General features: G+C 34.0%; 1 pseudogene; it reads right to left on the reverse strand.

The window, feature by feature from the left end:
• Positions 1–213: 213 nt before the first annotated feature.
• On the reverse strand, positions 214–332 carry LOC120605546 (uncharacterized; annotated as a pseudogene).
• Positions 333–21,537: the final 21,205 nt, after the last annotated feature.

Genomic DNA, 21,537 nt, shown 5'->3' on the forward strand with positions numbered 1-21,537 from the left:
ACAGTTTGTTAGTGACAAAATTAGGACTAAAACCTGGGCTTTCTGTCCAACTCCAGGGCTCTTTCTAATAATTGGAATCTTGGTCATATCCTGTACCTGCCTTCTATTTATTTTAATTTTTTAGGCGAGGCAACCCTTGTTTGACTTCACAGATTGCAAGGACCTTGTCAGCTTACAATCCCTTATTTTTTAAAATTTTTTATTTATTTTTTATGCCTACAGCACCTGGTCTTCCTATGTGGTCTCCTATCCAAGTACTAACCAGGCCCGACTCTGCTTAGCTTCTGAGATCAGATGGGATCAGTCTTGTTCAGGGTAGCATGGCCGTAGACTTGTACCTTCCTTCTAGACCTTGTCCCTGACCCAAAAGAGACTTACACGCAATTCCAAAGGGGCATTTCCTGGCCACTTGGTCTTTTAATCCACCGATTTTCCCTGCTTGCTTTCTTTAGAATTCTCATCCTCAGCATAATAAAAAAGACTTGTAACCTTCTCTTAGGAAAGTGATTAATTATGGTGAGAAAGAACTGGCTTCCTATAAGAATACATAAGGAAGGGTGTTTCTCTTTCCTTGTCAAGGAAAGAAAACAAAACCTGTTGCCATGGTTTTTTCTTTTTACTGATTTCCTGGCTTAATTCTCCTGGTTTGCACTCAAGAGACTCGACAGGGTTTGGTCCTCCAGGCAACTGAAAGGAGCAGAAAAGTTTCCAGATGTTTATGGGTTATTTTGCAGATTTTACCTTTCTTTTCCTCCTTTCTCTTCCTTTCCTTTATTTTCCAAATGCATTTAAAGGGGGTTGCAGAATTTATACTGTCAAACCTGGCAAAAACAAATAGATGAGACAAAAATGATAAAGGGAAAATTGAGGAATAAAGATTGGATGATTCTGAAGTAATATTAGACATTAAAGCCATAAAGTCCTACACATTTAGAGAAAGCCTGGACACTTGGCTCTGACCTTCTCAGCAACCAAAGCAAAGGGGAAAACATGACCAGTACAATGTCAGCAAGTGTCCATGAGATTATAACAAACCAGTTGCTCAGAAATATACTTTTTCTAGTATTAATATATGAGACATTTGTCCCATAAGCCATTGAAAGAGAACATTGGAGAACAAAATTGATGAAGTCCTTCTCATTGTCTCTTCACAGTGAGTACAGCATGTTTCCTAAGACCATTCTTGAAAAGAAAATAAATTTAAAAAGGGAAAAAGTCTAATGATATAAGGCCTTAGATGAGCTCATTTTAGTAATAGTAAGTCCCTAAAGAGACATTGCAAATGGATCCAGGTGAAAAGCTTTTTGTTAGTCCAAGTTGATGCATTTCTAAAAAATTTTTGATCTCAGTACTGCTTTGCACTCTTAAAAATGATTGAGGATTCCAAAGAACCTTGTTTATGTGGGTTATATCTGATGACATACTCTATTAAAACTTGAAATGACAACTTTGAGAAATATATACTTACTGATTTATTTTAAAATAATAAATCCATTACATGTGAACATAATAACATGTTTTCTAAAACAAAAAATTTAGTGAGAAGAAAGGAATTGTTTTACAATTTGGCAAATTTCTTTAATGCCTAGTTTAATAGAAGGCAGCTGGGTTCTCATATTTGCTTCTTCATTCTAGCTATTAAGACATGTTTTGGTTGAAGTATACAAAGAAAATCTGGCATTGAACAGATATGTCACTGGAAAATGGAAAAGTATTTTAAGAGCCTTTTTTCTGATTATTGTGAATATTCTTTAATATTACAACAAAATTGGACAAGTAGTTGTTTCTTAAAGGTTAGTTGCAACGCGGAATCTGAAAGTATATCAATGAACTTTTCATATGCTGTTACGTTACAATCCATTGTTCTATCTTGTACTTTGAAAGGATCCTTTACTGATGCATGATTTTGTAGCATCATGCATTGGTGATTTGGAAAATACAGATTTACTGAGTTATGTAGATCTTCTAAATGTTGGTGCATTTCATTAAGCAATATCACAAAATCAAGGTTGTTAATACTACCATCAATCTCAATTAGAAAGTCTTTAACTATTGGGAAGCTGTCAAGGTCACAGTAGCAGATACAAGTTTTCCAAATTTCTAATTTTCAGTTAAAGTTCAAATTTTATCATTTGCAACAAATACTATCAGTTGTTTTCCTTGAATTAACAGGCTCCTTTGTTCATTTTGAAGAACATTTCTGCCAAATACCTAAATCTAAGTAATCATCACTTGGCAGTCAATTTTTCTTTTAAGTAAAAATGGTGTTTGATGAAAAAGAGACTAGTTTTGCTCACAAGTGCTTTTCCTAGAGAAAACCATCATGCTTCTGTGTGCAGTGAAATTGCTTTATTCATGCTTTCCATTGAGATGGAATAAAATTAATAACTTTTACCTTAGCATCAAGGACATTCTTAAATAAAATTCGCTTTTTGTTTTTGTTTACTTGTTTTTGTTTGTTTGTTTCATTTTGTTTTTTACTGTGAGGGTGTGGCAGTGAAGATGAAGACAACCACTACTACTCTACTTGGTACTACCGCCTTGATTCATGCTAAGGCACCAGCAGTTTACCACTGCATTTGTACCATTCATGCAAATGTCAACACAGTGAAAAGGACATTAGTAATCTTAGTGTTAATTAGTATAGTTATGTTAGTATATATTTAGATTAATTAGTATTAATACGCAAATAGAATTGACCTTGGGAAGGTAAAGATCTACGTAGAGTACTCTTTGGGAACAACTGATCTAAAGGAAAGGATGGGCTGCATATCCATCAAGTTATTAAATACACATAAATTCTACATATTTATGAATAGTTTTGCTATATATATATTCAAATGGTACACTACAATAGATTTTGAAATTAAACCTTTTTTTGAGATCACTGTAGATTCACATGCACTTCTAAGAACTAATAGAAAGAAATCCTATGTGTCCTTTACCCAGTTTCCTTCAGTGGTAGCATCTTCCAAGTACAATATCACAACCAGATTAATGCTATTGATACAGTCAAGATACAGAATAGTTCCATTACCACAAGGATTCCTTGTGTTGCTCTTTTATAGTCATGCCCACTTTCCTTTTCCCCATTGCCTCTTATCCCATCCCTGACACCTGGCAACCATTAATCTAGTTTTGTTCTATATTTTTTCATTGCAATAGGTTATAAATGGTTATAAATGTAATAATATAAAATGTAACCATTTGACATTTTCACTCAGCATATTTCCTTGGAAATTCATCCATGTATCAATTTTTTATTCCCTTTTATTGCTGAGCAGTATTCCATTGCATGGATGTACACAGGTAGTTTACCCAGTCACCTTTTGAAAAACATTTGAGTTATTTCCACTTTGGGGTTATTACAAATAAAGCTGCTATGAGGATTTATGTACAGGTTTTTGTGTAAATATAAGTTGACATATCTCTGAGATAAATGCTGAAAAGTACAGTTGCTGGGTTGTATGATAATTGCATGTTTGTGTTTTAATAAACTGTCAAACTGTTTTTCAGAGTGGCTGTATCATTTTTTATTCCCACCAGCAAAGTACGAGTGATCCACTTTCTCCACCTCCTTGTCAGCATTTGGTGTTGTCACAATTTTCTATTTTAGCCATTGTGATAGGCGTATAGTGATACCTAAAGTTTTTGTTGTTCTTGTTGTTTTTCTTGGAATATTATTTTATTTTATTTTCAATTACAGTTGACATTCAATATCATATTAGTTTCAGATGTACAACATAGTGGTTAGATTTTTATATAATTTATGAAGTGATCCCTCTGATAAGTCTAGTACCCACCTGGCACCATACATAGTTATTACAATATTATTGACTATATTCTCTATGCTATACTTTACATCCCCATGACTATTTTTTAACTGCCAGTTTATGATACCTCATGTTTTAATTTACATTTCTCTAATGGATAATGTTGAATGTCTTTTCATGTGTTATTACAATCTGTAGAAACTTGTCATCAAAATGTTTGTTCATGTCTTGCCCATTTTCTAACTGGATTGTTTCTTTTTTAATAGTTGAGTTTTAAAAGTCCTTTATAAATTCTACAAACTTGTCCTTGTTTTTCTTTCAAAACTTTTATAGATTTACATTTTAAATTTACATCTGTGATCCATTTTGAGTTATTTTTTTAATAAGGCATGAAACTTAAGTTGAGGTTAATGTTTTTTGCCTAAGAATATCCAATTGCTCTAGCACACTTTGGTGACTTGCTTTTGTACCTTTGTCAAAAATCAGCTTGACATATTTGTGTGAGTCTATCTCCAGGTTCTCTATTCTCTATTGAGGTATGTCTCTATCCATCCACTATTACCATACTGTATTGATTATTGTAACTATATAGTAGCCCTTAATATCAGGGAGAATAATCCCTCCCACTTTATTCTTGATTTTTTAAGATTAGTTTAGTTATACTAGGGCCTGTGCTTTCCATTTAAACTTTAGAATAAACTAGTCTATGTCTACAAAACTTTCTAGTATTTTGATAGAAATTGAATTAATTTGATAATAGAAACTCTAAAAGATGTGAGGTGATATCTCATTTTGATTTTAATTTTCAATTCCAAGATGATTAGTGATGTTGAGCATCTTTTCATGTACCTGTTGGTCACTTGGATGCCTTCTTTCAGAAAACATCTATACAGGTCTTTTGCCCATTTTTAAATAGGGTTATTTGTTTTCTTGTTATTGAGTCATTTGAATTCCTTATATGTTTTAGATATTAACCCTTATTGGACGTATGGTTTGCAAATATTTTCTCCCATTGTGTAGGTTGCCTTTTTTGTTTGTGTGTTTCTTTTGCTGTGGAGAAACTTTTTAGTTTGATGCAATCCTATTTGTCCATTTTTGCTTTTGTTACCTGTGATTTTGGTGTCATATCCAAAAAAAAAAACACATTGCTCAGATCAATGTCAAGAAGCTTTATCCTGTTTTCTTCTGGTAGTTTTATAGTTGCAAGTCTTATGTTAAAGTCTTTAATTTATTTTGTTATGATTTTTATATATGGTGTGAGGTAAAGGTCCACTTTCATTCTTTTGCATATGGATAGCAAGTTATTCTAGTACTATTTATGGAGGAAACCATCATTTTCCCATTAGCTGTTCTTCGCATCTTTGCTGAATAGCAATTGAACATAAATGTGTGTATGTATTTCTAGGCTCTTTATTTTGTTCCATTGGTCTATATTTCTGTTTTTATGTCTATACTGTGCTGTTTTGATATACTTTGAAATCAGGTATTGTGATGCCTCCAGCTTTGTTCTTTTGTTCAAGATTGCTTTGGCTCTTCAGGGTCTTTTGTGGTTCCTTATGAATTTTTGGATTGCTCTTTCTATTTCTGTGAAAAGTGTCATTGGAATTTTGATAGAGATTGCATTAAACCTGTAGATTGCTTTGTGTTGTATGGACATTTTAACAATATTAATTATTTCAATTCATGAACATCAGATATCTTTTCATTTATTTGTGTTGTCTTCATTTTTTTCATCAATGTTTTATAGTTTTCAGTGTACAGATCTTTTGTCTCCTTGGTTAAATTTATTCCTAAATTTGTTTTATATTATTATAAATGGGACTGATTTCTAAATTTCTTTTTCAGATAGGTTGTTGTTAGTATATAGAAATGCAACTGATTTTTATATGCTGATTTTGTATCCTGCAAACTTACTGAATTTGCTTTTTAGTTCTAACAGTTTTTTTGGTGGAATATTTAGAGGTTTCTACATATAAAATCATGTCATCTGCAGAGAGAGACAATTTCATTTCTTCCTTTCCAATTTTTTTTCTTGCTAATTACTCTGGCTAGAGCTTTCAATACTATATTGAATAGACGTGGCAAGAGTGGGCAGCCTTGTCTTGTTCCTGATCTTAGAGGAAAATCTTTTACCTTTTCATTGTTGAGTATGATGTTAGCTGTGGGTTTGTCATATGTGGCCTTTACTATGTTGAAGTACAGTACTCCTTTTATACTTAATTTGTTGAGAGTTTTATCATGACAGCGAGTTGAATTTTGTCAGATATTTTCTCTGATTTTAATGAGATCATATAATATTTATCCTTTATTCTGTTAATATGGGATATCACATTTGTTGATTTTCTTATGTTGAACCATCCTCATGCCTCAGGTATAAATCCAAATCCAACTTGAGCATGGTGTATGATCCCTTTAATGTGCTGTTGAATTCAGTTTGCTAATATTTTGTTGAGGATTTTTGCATCTATGTTTATTCAGGATATTGACCTGTAATTTTCTTTTCTTCACGTCCTTGACTGGCTCTGGCATCAGGGAGAAGCTGTAAAATGCTGGCAAAAATGAATTTGAAGGTGTTCCCTCCTTTTCAATTTTTTGAAAGAGTTTGAGAAGTACTGGTATTAATTCTTCATAAATGTTTGTTAGAATTTACCACTGAAATCATCTTCTGCTTGGCTTTTCTGTGTTGAGAGATTTTTAATTACTGCTTGAATCTCCTTACTCATTATTGGTCTGTCCAGATTTTCTCTTTATTCATGATTCAATCTTGATAGTTTGTATGTTTCTAGAAATTTATCCATGTCTTCTAGGTATTCCAATTTGTTGGCATATAAATGTTCATAGTAGTCTCTTATAATTCCTTATATTTCTATGGTATCAGTTATAATGTTGCCTCTTTCATTCATAATTTTATTCAAATCTTCCTATTTTTCTTAGTCTAGCTAAAGTTTGTTGATTTTGTTTATCTTTATTAAAAAGCTCTGTATTTCATTGATCTTTTCCCCTTTTTTCTTTTAAGAAGGTTTTTATTGAAATATAGCTAACATACAATATTATATTAGTTTCAGGTGTACGTCATAGATATTCAACATTTATATACCTAAAGAAATGGTTACCATGATATCATTAATCTTCTCTATTGTTTTTCTAGTCTCTATTTCATTTATTTCTACTCTAATTGGTTATTTCTTTCCTTCTGCTAACTTTTGGCTATTGGATTAGGGGCCCACCGTACTCCAGTGTGACGTAATTTTAACTTACTTCTGCAATGGTTCTATTTCTAAATAAGGTCACATTCTAAGGTACTGAGGCTTTAGGACTTCAACATGCCTTTTTATCCTTTATGAGGGATACAACTCAACCCATAACACTTACTTTTGTCATTGTTTTTGAAGTGAGTTTTATATAAACAGCATATAGCTGATCATTTTTTTACTCTATCTATCTCTGTCTTTTAATTATTGTTTATAGATCAGTAACATATAAGGTAATTATTGCTATATTAGGGCTGACGTGGTTATGGAAGGTGGCATATTCCAAGATCTGCAGAGTAAGTCAGCAAGCTGGAGACCTAGGGGAACCAATGGTGTAGCCTTTCAGTCCAAAGGCTGGCAGCCTCGAGCCCTGGGAAGAGCCAACGTTTACATTTGAATTTGAAGCCAGGTAAAAAGCCAGTGTCCCAGTTTAAAGGCAGTCAGGCAGGAAAAATTATTTTTTTCTTGAGGGCAGGCCAGCGTTTTTGTTCTATCAATCCTTCAACAGATTTTATGTGGCCCACCTAGTCTAGGGAGGGAAATCTGCTGTACTCAGTCTACTGACTTAAATGTCAATCTTATCCAAAATCACCCTCACAGAAACACCCAGAATAGTGTTTGACCAGATATCTGAGTATTCCCATGGCTCAGTCAAGTTGACACATAAAATTAACCATTACAGGTATTTCTAGTTTGCACTAGTATGAGTATGTTGCTATGAAATTTCTTGAATGTTTTTGGGTAAATATATGTATTCATTTTTATTGAGTACATACCTGGAAGTGAAATCACTGTGTCATAGTATGAGTGTATATTCAGCTTTAATAGATATAGCCAAATAATTTTCCAAAATGGATGTGTAAATTTATACTCCCATCAGTAGCATATGAAAGTTCTGGTTGCTGCACATAGTTGTGTTGCCATAACACTTGGTACTTTTTGTATTTTTAACTTAATTCCTCGTGATTAGTGTGTGCAGATGTTGCACTGTAACATGAATTTGCATTTCCTTGTTAAATAAGTTGAGCTCCTTTTGATATCTATTGGCCTTTTTGTTATCCTCTTTTATAAAGTATTTAAGTCTCTTGTCTATTTTCCCACTACGTTGTTTCTTTCTTAGAAATGTATAGGAGTTATTTATATAATCTGAATAAAAGTCTTTTGTTAGGACATATGTATCATGAATATCATCTCCCAGGTTATGCCTTGCCTTTTACTATCTTAATGGTGTTTTTTTTATCTACAGAAGTTTTTTAATTTTCATACAGTTCAATTTATCATTTTTCTCTTTATGGTTAGTACTTTTTGTGTCCTTCTTAAGAAGTTCTGTGGCTCTTCTTTTAACATTTCCTTCTCTTTTCCAAAACAACATTTGCTCAAGAAGGAGTAAGGCGGCAGAAGAGGAATGAGTGGGAGGCTAGATCATCCTTGCAACCACCTCCAGCACTGGGAGTTTTGTGCTAAATCAAGTCTACTTTGCTCAACTTTGTCCCCACCCATTGTGTTTTCTCCTTTTAATGGCAGTGCTGCTGTTCCTCATGTATTGTATTATTCTCTTCCATCCCCATTTCATCAAACATGTTTGTACCTGTGTAAACCTTTAATTCTGTGCAGGGCTCCAGAGTCCTTTCCCATTGAATTCCTGGGATATAGGCCAATCATGAAATGGAGTATGTGTTTATGCATTCTTGATCATACCCTTGAAGTTAAGAAAACTTCATCCAATCGAGGTCATTGAGGAATTTAGATGTGCTGCCTAATTGCACAAGCTACCATATTTAAGTGTCACCTCCAGACCAACTGAGATACCCCTATACACATATTTCTGTTGCGCTGTTTTTAAATTTTTCTTTTTTATTGTTTAAATAAGAGCATAAACATTTCCTTTAATCTAACACTTTGGATATGGCAGTTCTAGAAATGGCAATTGATGCATGGTCTAATTAGGGAGCAAGATGGAAAGCATTATGATGATAACATTTCAGTAATTACGATTAAATATAAGGAGTTCTCAACTTTTCAGAGATCCTTAGCAAGGAGCTAAATGTTTGAAACAAGGTGGAATTGAAAGAACAAATTTATACAAAAGGGAAAGAGAAACAGAGAACAGGAAAAGAGGGCCTAGCAGAATATATACCAAACCTAAATTGTGTTCCAAAAAGTTATTTTTAAATATTTTGATATTAGAGTGTAATCTTTCCTGGAAAAAAAAAGTTAGACAAAGTAGTGCAATGTGTAGAGTAGCCTACAAAATTTTACTTAACCCACTATGTAGCAGCAGTAGTACCATGATTTGCCCTTGTTTCCAAGTTCCACCAAAGTATCTACATTCCAGTCTTTGAGCCTAAACTCCTCTAAACTGAACAACAGAGACTGAGCTTTATAGAGACCTGAATCCAAAGAGTCATTACCTGTGAAAGAAGAGGAGGTGGGAAATGTAGCCCTATGGCAGCAAAGGCTAAAAATTTGTATAGTTGGGAGATGGGAAGAAAGATGACTTGGTAGTATGGTGTCCCCATATCTGCTATGAGTAGTGGGAGAGAGTGTCATAGGTACCTCAGCAACATCGGCGAGGGATGAAATAAACCAGCCATCACTGCTTGGTCCAGGAAACTATTGTGGGAACATGGATGTCAGCAGATACCTGCAAGCTATTTGGAAAGTGTCACCTACTTGGCACTTCTCTGTAGTCTTGATCTAGTTTGAAGGGACTGAACATATTAATTAAATCAGAACTGACAGACACCGTAATGCCTCTAGTTTATTAATTCTACGGTGATTTAAAGCAAATTTACCAAAGTCTTAATTAGATTCTTGAAATTCCAAAAGCACTGGGTAAAAACTCAGTCTTGGCAAAAACATATCAGTCCCACCCACATGCCCTTCTGCACACCCAGATGCCAAATTGCTTAAATCTCTAAATAATCACTGTCTAAATTAAATAAATTAAGCTCATTTGTTTATGCTTAAGTTTCAAGACTTAACTGCACATCCTTGCTCCCAAAGTCTATCAGCAAAAAAGAAGTACAATTTGCTTGATGTTATACACACACATAACACACAATTAGTAAAATTGATTTTTAAAATAATATTATGTAAATGTCAGAAAAAAAACAAATGGAGACATACTTGTAATCAATAGGATTACACACGTACATGCTGTGGTAATAAGATGTATCACTTAAAAAAAAACAACAACAAATTCAGGGGTATATTTAGACCAGTTTTCCTGAGGTCCTGTTACACTGCCAGGCAAGAATCAAGAGCACATTCCCCTTCAAAGTGGGGCTGTTTCTCCCCATCATCTAGTTCAGCAGTTCTCTGACTACAGTCCCTGGACCAGTATCAGCAGCATTAGCAGCATCTGGGGAACTTGTTAGAAATGTAAATTCTTGGGTTCCTCCCTCGAAGTTCCCTCAGGAATCTGTTTGAACAAGCTCTTTAAGTGATCCTGAGGCATGCTTAAATCTGAAAACCACTCATCTTGGAGCCCTTAAATTAAATTTATGGTGCTACAATTGTATGGCTTTTAAAATCGGTAGTTTATAGAGTCACCAGAAAAAATATACAGGGCATCTGAGGAGTAGTAGAATCATTTGGGCCTTGATTCAAATTCTGGCTTAACCAATTAAAGCAGGATCACTTTGGGCAAGTGACTGTTTCAGAGGGCACAGATTTCTTCATCCATAAATGCAATCTCATGTAGTAGGATAGGGCCCAGTGAAAACATAGGCCTAGATCTGATACCTTCATTGGAATTGCCAGAAATTGCTTAAGAAACAGACATAGCTTTTGAAAATTTCTCTTTCTCACTCTTCCTCATCATCTGGAAAGGCAAAAATAATGTTGATCTGGGAAATGCCACATGAAATCAAGATATCTGTAGAGCCAGGGAAAACATGTTCTCACATTAAAGCAGCTATATGTTGCATCCTTAGTTGAATTCTCAGCTGTTCCATGAGCATTCACTTACTTTTTCTATGTAAATTTGTATTAAAGGAAAATACTATGGAAAGTTACATAATTTTGTAGTCATTATGAGAGATAAGCTTCTTTTGAGTGATTTCTTTAAAGACAAGTGTTATAGTCACCTTAAATCAACTGGTGAAATCAGTTTCAACTTGCTACAGTAATCTTTCTTGTTTGTGCTTATTCTCATTCTTGGTAATAAATGGGATGGGGAATCAGAGTCCTTAGATGAACAACAACAAGAAGAAAAGATTCTGGATGTAAAATAAGCTCTGTATACAATAAGTAAACGTAGTTCTTCAACATTTCTATGTGTCTGGGTATGGAATCTCCAAAATTTTACCTTCGGAATGGTTTACTGTCATAAGAAATTCCAAAATTATTTAAGGCAAAAGATAACCTGGCTGAAGATGATTTAGGGAGAAGGTTATCATGGCTAAATTATCTTAGCGGGTGTTTCTTTACTTTCTCAGTGGAGTCGTATGCATCAAAATATTAAGAGATACTAAATATCACTGTTTTTAAGCATATTTTAAGAACAAATGGTGTCATAGCTTACATTAAGATTAAGCTTATAACATCTGGAAGACAGTCATTATATCTTCCTCTTAAAAATTTTAAAAATATTGTATAAAGAATACAAATCATTATGTGCTAACACATTCTAATTTATTTTTCAAAATATAAAACTATTTACCTACGTTTTTCATTAATAATGAATAAAAATGGATATCCTGTGGGCTCCTGAAAAAAGTTATGTATGTTGTTTTAGAGTAAGCATTCTTAACCCAGGGCCCACAAGTGGGCATCAGGAGTGTCCCTAAACCAGACATTTTGTATAGAATTTTGTGCATTTTTCTGGAATGAAGTCTATAGATCTTAAGAGATTTGTAAAAGGCTCACAAGATAAAACAGTTAAAAATCAACAAAAAGTCCTTTTCCAGTGTATTCATTTTTTTATTATTCTTCATAATACCTTCTTCCTGCAAAAATACTCCATCTTAATGAAGGGCTTGATGGGATTTCCAATCAATTGATAGACAATATTGACACAGACTATAGGCTTTCTAGAAGAATAAAATAAGACTACCAAGCATTACAAGTACTTTTTAATAATTAATTGACTAATTAATTGTTTTAATTGAAAAAAAAATGATTTAAAATTTTCCCCTGTCTGAGTAGCGGTACTAAAATCAGATGAAATAGACTTCAACATAAAAAAGACAAAGAAAGATACTGAGAGACACTTCATAATAATAAAGGGAATCATGAACCAAGAAGACATAACACTTATTAATATCTATGTTCCCAATCAGGGAGCCTCAAAATATGTAAAGCAATTACTAACAAAACTAAAGGGAGAAACAGACCAAAACACTATCGTAGTAGGGGACCTAAATACCCCACTGTTGAATATGGATAGATCATCCTTACAGAAAATCAATAAGTTAATAACATCCTTAAATGACAGATTAGACCAACTGGACATAATTGACATTTACAGAGCCTTCCATCCAAAAACAGCTGCTTATACATTCTTCTCTAGTGCACATGGAACATTCTCAAGAATCAACCACATACTGGGACACAAAGATAGTCTCAACAAATATAAGAGGGTAGAAATCATAACAACTATATTCTCTGATCATAATGCTTTGAAACTAGAGATCAACTGCAGAAAGAAATCAAGAAGAAACACAAATACATGGAGATTAAACAACATGCTAATGAAGAATAACTGGGACAGAGAAGAAATAAAAAGAGAGACCAAGAGATACATAGAAACAAATGATAATGATAGTACAACATATCAAAACTTTTGGGACACGGCAAAAGCGATCATAAGAGAAAAGTTCATATCATTACAAGCTTACCTCCAAAAACAAGAACAGGCCCAAATAAAAAACCTAATGCTTCATCTGAAAAAAACTGAAAAAGAAAGAACAAATGAAACCTAAATTCAGCAGAAGGAAAGAAACAATCAAAATTAGAGCAGAAATAAATGAAATCGAAAACAAAACAAAAGAGAAAAAATAAATGCAACACAAAGCTGGTTCTTTGAGAAGGTGAATAAAATTGACAAAACCCTGGATAGAGTCACTAAAGAAAAAAGAGAAAGGACACAAATAAACAAAACCAGGGATGAAAGAGGAAAATTATGACAGACATCGCAGAAATACAAAGGATCATACAAGAATACTATGAAAAAGTACATTACACCAAATTTAATAACTTAGAAGAAATGGACCAGTACTTAGAAAAATACAACCATCCTAGACTGAATCAAGAAGATCTAGAAAATCTAAATAGACCTACCAAAAAGTAAAAGTCCAGGACCAGACAGCTTCACCAGTGAATTCTACCAAACATTTAAGGAAGATTTGATATTGATTCTTCTCAAACTCTTCCAAAAAATGAAAGAGAAGGCAATACTTTCCAACACATTTTATAAGGCCAATATTACTCTAATTCCAAAACCTGGTAAGGATAACACAAAAAAAGAAAACTACAGACCAATATCTCTCATGAGCACAGATGCAAAGATCCTAAATAAGATACTAGCGAACCGAATACACATAAAAAAGAGATTATTCACCATGATCAAGTGGGCTTCATCTCAGAGGAAGAGGGATGGTTCAACATATGGAAATCAATTAATGTGATAAATCACATAAACAAATTAAAAAATAAGAATCATATGATCATATCAATAGATGCAGAAAAGCCTTCAAAAAGATACAGCATCCATTTATGATCAAAACACTTCACAAAATCTGTATAGAAGGAAAGTACCTTAACATAATAAAGGCCATGTATGACAAACCCTCACCTAACATTATACTTAATGGTGAAAAACCAAAAATCTTCCCTCTAGGATCAGGAACAAAGCAAGGCTGTCCACTATCATCACTATTGTTCAATATAATATTGGAAGTCCTAGCGAGTGCAATCAAACAAGAGAAAGATATAAAAGGCATCCAAATAGGAAATGAAGTCAAACTGTCACTATTTGCGGATGACATGATTCTCTATATAGAAAACCCCAAAGACTCCACAAGAACACTACTAGAAACAATAAGCAAATACAGTAAAGTTTCTGGATACAAAATCAATGTTCAAAACTCCATAGCATTCTTATACTCTAATAATGAAGTGTCAGAAAAAGAAGTGGAAAAAATAATTCCTTTTGCAATTGTAACAAAAAGAATAAAATATCTAGGAATAAATTTAACAAAACAACTGAAGGACCTATATAAGAAAACTACAAGACCCTATTATAAGAAATTGAAGAAGATACAAAGAAGTGGAAAGATATTCCGTGTTCTTGGGTTGGAAGAATCAACATAGTTAAAATGACCATATTACCTAAAGCATTATACAGATTTAATGCAATTCCCATCAAAATCCCATCGGCATTTTTTAAAGAAATGGAACAAAAAATCATCAGATTTGTATAGAAGCACAAAAGACCCCGAATTGCCAAAGTCATCATGAAAAAAAGAATGAGGCTGGAGGCAACACTCTGCCCAACTTCAAATTATACTACAAAACGACAGTAATCAAAACGGCATGTTAAGGGCAGCAAAGCAGACACACCAACCAGTGGAACAGAATCGAGAGTTCAGGAGTAAACCCATATTTATATGGGCAAATAATTTTCAACAAAAAAGCCAGAAACATACAGTGGAGAAAGGAAAGCCTCTTCAATAAATGGTGCTGGGAAAACTGGAAAGCCACCTGCAAAAGAATGAAACTAGACTATTGTCTATCACCACACACCAAAATTAACTCAAAGTGAATTAAGAACTTGAATATAAGACCTGAAACAATAAAATGCATAGAGGAAAACATAGGAACTAAACTGAAGGACCTTGCACTTAAAGAGGATTTTACGAATTTGTTCTCAAAAGCAAGGGAAGTAAAAGCAAAAATAAATGAATGGGATTACTTCAAACTCAAAAGCTTCTGCTCAGCAAAAGAAACCGTCAACATGGTAAAGAGACAACCATCCAAATGGGAAAATATATTTGCAAGCAAAGCCTCCAATCAGGGCATAATATCCAAAATATACAAAGAATTCATACAACTCAAACAACAACAATAACAACAACAACAAAGACGAATAGAGGTGTTAATTATGCTATAGTGGTAATCATTTTGCAATATATAAATGTATCAAATCAACACATTTTACACCTTACGTACACAATGTTATATGTCAACTCTATCTCAATAAAGCTGGAAGAGGGAGTATGTCTTAGAAATCCTTCCATATCCATACGAATATGAATCATCCTCATTTTTTTTAATGGTGACATAACATTCTATTGTATGGATATGTCATTTTTTATTGATGAATATTTAAATTGCTTCTAATCTTTTGCTAATACGAGTAAAGCTATGGGGAATATCTTTGAATACATAACATTTTGCCCATTGGTGTGCATGTCAAATAAATTCTTAGAAGGTAATTGTTGGTTATGTGTTGGGTGGTTTTGCTAGATAGTCTCAGATTTCCATTCTAAGAGGCTTTACTAGTTATCTTCCCAGTAGCAATACATAAGGGAGAGCATGAGTTTCCCTATTCTCATCTTCAACAATATTGTTGAGCTTTGATAGTCTAATAGGTTGAAAATGATATCCTGTTTTAGTTTTAATTTATATTTTTCTTATTATGATCTAATTTTTTTTTGCTAGTTTGACCATATGCCAGAATTCCACGTAGAACTTGGTACTAAAGTGCTTATCCAGGGACTGAATCTTTAACAAAACTCCATTTCAGTATTCTATTATGAACATTAGAGACAAGGAAACATGGGCAAGAGAATGAAGATTATTTTTAACTATAGTCCACTGACGCCCCATCAGTAGTATTATGGACACAGATGAATGACTGCATCATTAACTGCTAAGAATGTATTTAAAGAGATAATTTAATCTATGCCTCACTTAAGAGTAGTTTTATGAGAGAAAATGGATGAGATGAGCAGATTTTGTTCTTTTTGGTATATAATTATTTAATGTAGGTCCTTTTCTGCTCTCTTATATGGTAGTGGCACCATCACTACTGACAACGAAATTAAAAAAAAATGTTAAAATAAGCCGCTTTAAGTAGATGTTAGAAATTTAAGCGTAGTTTCACAATTCAAAATTTTTTCTTGTTTCTTTTTCTACTTTTGTCTTCTGGAATAATATTAAAAATACTAAGTTCATTAATAATACAATGCATGGATACTTTTGTACTAATTTAACAGGTCTTATAAGGGAAATTCTTTGGCATATAGCCTATAGTGGGGCAATATTTTTACTTATGTGGTAAATATGATATAGCTATAAATGAATTGAAGTATGAAAAAAGACACTGTGCACTCTAATATTTGTTCAATATAGAACAATGTACGGATAGGTCAAAAATGAGTATTGATAATTATTGTATTTATGTTATTAAAGATACTAATTAGGAAGAAATGAGGTAATTAGAATAATCTTTAATTGAAATAAATGTAATAATCAGAGACAATCCTTTAAAATAGAGAGGATCTGGGGCATTTTTTATCATTAGGTAATATTAAACTCTCTGTATAGTTATTAGTTATTGGGTACATTTGTTGATATTTAAAGTCTATTGGAAAATAAAAACTATAAGAAGATGGAGGAGAAAATCTAAATACAGTTACTCCATGACCAATACATATATGTATGTGCACCTCACCTCTCTTTTTCTCATACACACACACATACATAAACACACACACAAATATAGCTAGTTATAATCATGTAATCATGTACTTTTAACAGAACTGACACTTATTTCCTGAAAATAATTACATTTAGATGGAAGAAATATGGCACATTGCCATTATAGATGACATTTATTCTAAAGTACAAATTAGACAGTGGGTACTCAAAATTTAGCATGATTAAGTTAAAACTCTGTTAAATTCAGCTAAGTAGTTTCTTGAATGTGTTGAGGCACTATTAGTATGCTCATGTTTTTCTCTAATGGCTAGTACTTTGGAAGGAGTGTACAGTTAAGCTCTTCATGAAAGTTATTTATTTATCATTTCAGTGATATTGTGTTTCGAGTGATAAAAATCAATTGAGAATATCAATGTATGAAATTCCTCAGAAGATGAAAAAGATAATCATATCTTGTTAGGAATCTACTTTAAATGATTCAGTGATGTTTTATCAATATTCTAAGGCTAAGGGGAGTTTACATTTTAAGTTGTAATCATTTTTTGGAACTTCTAATATATTAGGTTAAGAATAATAGATTTTAAAATATTAAGCCTATTCATGGTACCCATTTCCTTTCACTCATAAAATAACGCTAATGTTATTAAAAATGTGAACATGGTGCATCTGAACACCTTATTAGATTAATTTGGAATCTAGAGATTCTGACTTTCACATTTGGCAAGTAAAATGTGAGGTCAAATTAATGAATATTTATTGTGATGCCACAAAATAAAAAAAAAAAACTGTCCATTTTCTTAAAAGGGCTTATAATTTACTTTGGAAATGTCCTAAAGGAAAAAGAATCAGTTCTTTGAAATAGTAATTAGGAAAAACTGAAAGAGAGTCAGCTACCATCATCACTGAAGCATCAAAAATATTAGGCCAAAATGATTAAAAATTACATGTATTTATGAACATCTAGTGGAGATCTCTCAGAATGAGGAGCTTTCACTGGCACACTGAAACTAATTCATACTTGTTGTGGGAGACCATTTTTAAATTTTCAGGAATTTTTTGAGGTGTTGTAAAAGACATTATTAAAACAAATTATACAAACATATACTTTATAATATTTATAGTATTAAAAACAAAGATAATGAATACTCAACACTCTGCACTTCCTGATTATTTCACTATATTTTCTATTATCTATTTTCTTGAAGTTGTTAACTTCTATTGTATACGAGTTGGTGGAAATACTATGTAATGGTGGCTACCATGTATCTCTTTCCAACTCTGCATTCAGTCATATGTTAGTAGCTTGAAATCAGCCATCAATACCCCAGAAATTGGCAAATGCTACAGATCACTGGTTTTTTTTTGTTTGTTTGTTTCAGAGAGCCAGTTGCTAAACATTTATCAGCACACCACTGCTCATATAGCATATTACGCTGGAATTCTAGGTCTGAGGAAGACTTGAGAAATAGATACAAAATATCTCATTAAGCAGCTGAATAAGGTGAGTCTGAAAGTGCTTTGTAAAAGCAAATTGGGGAATGTAGATAATATTTCAGATGAGTTAGGCCTCATGATCACTTGGTATCCCAATGATCACGTACTTCATCTCTATCAGGGCATGGCAGGAGTTATTTTTGAAAGGTATAAATGACACAGCTTTTCTCCAGAAGCTGAAGAGTCAGTGTTGTGATTTTCTTATTGGGAGTTACTATAAACTCCACACACTTTTTCTCGCTACTGATACCTCTAGTACCGTAGAACCTACAAGGGCATATGGTTCAAACAACAGGACTGCTTACTTCATAAAATAGACCTGCTGCAGAGTTTTTTTCCTTCTCTAAGCCCCACTTAAAGCTTGTAGAATTTAGTGTCGTCCAATATATGGGTCATAGCACTATATGAAGACGTGAGCACTTTTTCAGTTACCTACAGAACCCAGAGACCTGTGAGGTGACGTGCTCCTTTGTAGTGAGAGGGCCAGAAAAATATATTTCCTTTACTGTTGAGGGGATGTACTGCCATACCCTAGACCACTGAAGTCCTAAAATTTTTATTAATTTTGTGGTAGTCCTTTAAATTTTTATAGGATTTATCTCCCATTTTCTGGAGTATGGGTATGTATGTAACATTGGAAATGTTCTAGGTTTTTTTGTTTGTTTGTTTGTTTGTTTTACTTAACCAGTCTAATTGGTGTGATGCCATCAATAAAGAGGACCATTATAATGTTCTGTGGGATGTATAGCTGATCTAGGTCTCTTTGAACTATTTTATGACTGAGGACAGGAGAATTAATATATCCCTGGGACAAGACTGTAAATGTATTCTGTTGTATGTTCCTAGAGAATAAAAACTATTTCTGATAAGAATAAAAAAGAATGCATTCTCCAGATCAACAATCACATACTGTGCACCTGAGATCATTTAAATTTAATCTAACAAAGATACTACACCCGTCACAAGCAGCTGAAAGTGGGGCTACTATTTGGTTTGCAGTAGTACACTTTTATCTTCCTGGATCTGTCCAGGTTTCAAAAAGACCAGATTGGTTACTCAGATGGAAATATGATGGAGACTACCACTTTTGCTCCTTTTAGGGTGGGATTAAATTCTACTATTTCCCCTAAGATTAAATATTGTGGGGTTTTTTGTTTGTTTACTATCTTTGTGGGTGGGTGTTCCGTTTTAGAGGCTTCCTCTTGACCTTTCTTACTATGATAGCTCTCATCCTAGTGGTCATACCAAACTATTAAAGATGCCCATTTCAATTATACATTTAAGGCCAAGAAAATGATTACTGGGTGAGTCCATAAATACAGTGGAACCACTGTGATCCAAACCTGAACCATGACTCCATTTATTACCTGCCCCTCATTTTTCTCCACTCTAATAGGTGGTCCATAAGGATGCTTCAGATATTCAGATATTAGTGTCAGCTTGGATCCTCTACCCAACAGTTCTCAAAATGTTTGGATGCTAACCCTTCAGCGTACAGTTACCTAAGTAAATATCTGTGGGTCCCTCTTGGGACAGATTTGGATAATTATTACTGGTGTGGTTATCATAGTGTTGCAGGGTCTTTACTCCTAGTGACTTACCTCTCTTTCACTCAACAGGTTCAGATTCCAAAAATGAACTCTAGTCTGGGAACTGGGCAAGAAATAAGAACTTTTATTGGAGTAACCGTGCTAAGCCACCTAATTATCTATCCTTGATTTCACTTAATTTTATGGATTGAGTAGCTGCCTTCTTTGTTTTTCTTAGCAATGCCATGTTCTGTTAAACATCTCCACTATTCTTTGAATGTCAGGGTCTCCTGGCTTCTATTCCCAACTTGTTGCTGATGGTTATAGCACTGCCACCTGGCTTCCAATGTATCAGGGTCCTATCATTCACATTTCTATCAGTGAGGCCATTTTTATAATAGCATACCTTACCATCGCCACTGGCCAACAGAGGGCTATCACTATAAAACTTTTTTTTTTTGTAATGTTGGTCCTCTCTCACCTTTCTAGCAAATATGATGGGAAATGGAATATCCTCTTAGTCTCCCAATAACAAATAGCCCTCCAGTGAGTTCTCAGGACTTACATGGTATATCCACTCTATTCTCATTTCTGCCACATAGTCTTACACTACCCATCATGGCAATTCTGGCATTTCTAACTAACTGAAGGTGAACCATTGCTTTGCTCATGTTTCATAAAGGAACTATCCTTGGGGTCCTTGCCAAGGAGTCAAATCCTGTTTCCTGAAAGAATGCTCTCAAATCAATAAACTCTCCTTTATCCAACTTTATGTTCTGCCTTTCTCTCCTGCTTATCCAGTACTCTCAGAATCCAGTCCTACACATATTCCCCCAACACATGCCATTTCTTACTGGCTGGAAACTGCAGCTTCTTTGAGGTAGACTTTCTTTTCTACCTTATCAGGCCAGCATTTCCTTGGCCAAGATATGATATTATCTTAACCTTAGTTATTGGCCTATTAAACAGAGGGGGTTGAGGACAGATCCTGGGTGGGGGTAAGAGGTGGCCACATGTTGCTTTATGTGGTAGAAGCCTGTAAATCATCTTTAAGCAACTAGGGAGAACTAGCTTCTTAAAGGGGTGAAGGACCAGAGGGTTTAGGGGAACCTGGGGATTTAAGATATTGAGCATATCAACCCAGGTTTCTTCATCCCTTGTCAGACTCTTATTCTTTCCCAACAAAGATCAAGAACTTGGCATACCAACTTATTGTGAAAGTTTATCTTCTTTAGAGCTCTGTTACTCTTAAAATTAAGTCCTAGGCCTGGCCTTCAGTTTCCACCCAATTCCACTGTCATTATAGTTACTGTCTTTCCCTCATGTTTCTTAAATGCCTGAATCAACATTAGCTAATATATTCCTTTCCTCCAGTGTACCACTCCATTTCACCAACAGTGCATGTATTAACCACAGCACTATTACCTTGTGTCAAAGGTTTTCTATGTTCTACCTATTACCAATGATGGAATTCTTATTACCACTCTCAGGATTTGCTTTCTCATATCTGTCACCAACTATTGCAGATCAGGTACCCTGGGAAGCAGATAGAGCTTACAGTGCAATAGGGTTATTAAGGAGGGCTATGGAATCAACACCCATGGAAGAGATGTTGGGTGGGGGAAGATTAGGAGGAGAGAAAAGTTAGGCTGTGTTTTAGAGTCAGTGGAGTCTCAGCAGACTCTGTAGGAAATTCTAAACCTTGGATAATTTTTCAGAGTTATTATGAGTTGAAGTTACATGATCAGAATGTTAAGTCTCCTCTTGAATAAGTAATTTAGATGTTGACTGCCCTTGGAAGGGGCATGGCCTTGGGCAGGA

Source organism: Pteropus medius, unplaced genomic scaffold (genome assembly GCF_902729225.1).
Source record: "Pteropus medius unplaced genomic scaffold, Ma_sr-lr_union100, whole genome shotgun sequence".
Lineage (NCBI taxonomy): Eukaryota > Metazoa > Chordata > Mammalia > Chiroptera > Pteropodidae > Pteropus > Pteropus medius.